The sequence below is a fragment of the Triticum dicoccoides genome, unplaced genomic scaffold, assembly GCF_002162155.2.
Source record: "Triticum dicoccoides isolate Atlit2015 ecotype Zavitan unplaced genomic scaffold, WEW_v2.0 scaffold51933, whole genome shotgun sequence".
NCBI classification, from domain to species: domain Eukaryota; kingdom Viridiplantae; phylum Streptophyta; class Magnoliopsida; order Poales; family Poaceae; genus Triticum; species Triticum dicoccoides.
This window is the reverse complement of record NW_021278777.1, coordinates 1-1,541: the sequence shown is the minus strand read 5'-3', so window position 1 is coordinate 1,541 and position 1,541 is coordinate 1. Positions and strand designations below refer to the sequence as shown.

Sequence of the window (1,541 nt, the reverse complement as noted above, 5' to 3'; positions counted from 1 at the left end):
TGTTTTCCTGCTTATGAACATATTTGTCTTGAGTTTCCCTGCTCTTATTGGACCAAGAAGCATATCCTCACTGTATGTTCTTGGGGCCTGGGTACTTTAGCCTATATTATGCCTTTACAGGTTTTCTTCTACTTTTGTTCTTGTCCCCTAGCCACTTGATTACTTGAGTTCCTTGAAGACTACGTTTTACTGTTGTATTATATGTTGGTAAATATTTGAAGTGTGAATTAGGAACTATCTTTTGGATGTTAAAGACTATTTTGCAATACTTATTATCATAGTATTTGGCTTCCTCATTTTTCTGTGTCCGAAGTATCTGATTCAGTTTTACCCTTCTTTAGAGATTTTCTTTGTTGACCGAGGCTATGGTTGAAGCATCGAATGACACAGGTGCTAATAGTGGGCTTAAGGTAAATCCCTGATGGTCTCTAACTCCAGAGAATATTGGAAAAGTCCACTTCTCAAACTGAAACTTCCACAAATGTCCACTTTTAAGTCACAAACTCAACTGTCCGAGTTGCGACTTGAACTATCCTGTCCATTTTTCAATCACAGGTGGTTTCAGTTGACGCAGATGCCACATGTACGCACATCAGTACCATGTCACTACCATGTCATTTAACAGATCAATTCAAGTTGACTGGATGGATGAGTCTAGGTTAAACCACCGAAAGAGGCCTACCCCTGATCCACTTATCCTCCCAGAATCTAATAGATTTGCCATTCCCCACACTAAATGATCCAAACTGAACAAATTTATCCTTAACTTTCATGAGGCCCTTCCAAAAGTGAGAGTCCGTTGGTTTGACTTTAATCGCCATGAGTGATTTTTGCCCCAAATACTTACTTCATAGGAGCGACCGCTAAATTTCATCCTTGCTTAGCAGCTTAAACAACCATTTACTCATAAGTACATAATTTTTTACTAGTAATTTATGAATCCTGAGGCCACCCTGGTCTTTAGGGGTACAGAAAGAATTCCCATCGTGCTAAACGATCCTTTCTCTTGTGCTTCTGGAGAAAACTCCTGCTTGTTGTCTCCAAATGGCAACAAAAAAGTTTATGTTCTTTAACTAAGTCTGAAACGTGACTATGTTTAGCCAGGTCCCTAAAACTCTTGCTATTCCAAAAAATCCCTCTCATTTCTTATTATTCTTTCATTTTGAGAACCGCCAAAGTAAATGATACCTAATAAAGATAACCTGAGGGTGTACCTCAAATTAGGAAGGGTTACACTATGCGTTTTTCTGTTATGGTATCGCATTCCTTGGCAGTACTATAGAAACTTTGCATCTATATTATACATTTCTTTGTCTGTCGTTGGGATTTGAAGCTTGTTCTGTTCTGTAATTTAGCATATAGAGAACATGGTGCTGTTCCAATATCTCGTTCGCACACTTGAGGCTGATTTTATACCTCGTCATATTGCATATAAAGGTAAAAGTGCCTGTCAACTTAACTGTTTTACATTCCTGTGTATAAGACAATATATTCTTAAACATTCTTGTGATTTTGTTGCAGAGTCATTAGACTGGGTGATC

At 38.1% G+C, this 1,541-nt stretch overlaps 1 long non-coding RNA gene across 1 annotated transcript; it reads left to right on the top strand.

Moving 5' to 3' along the window:
• The first annotated feature begins 334 nt into the window (after positions 1-334).
• Positions 335-1,541, top strand: LOC119346826. Its single transcript, XR_005167958.1, has 3 exons — positions 335-410; positions 1,356-1,437; positions 1,522-1,541. It is a non-coding gene; the product is annotated as an uncharacterized LOC119346826 (long non-coding RNA).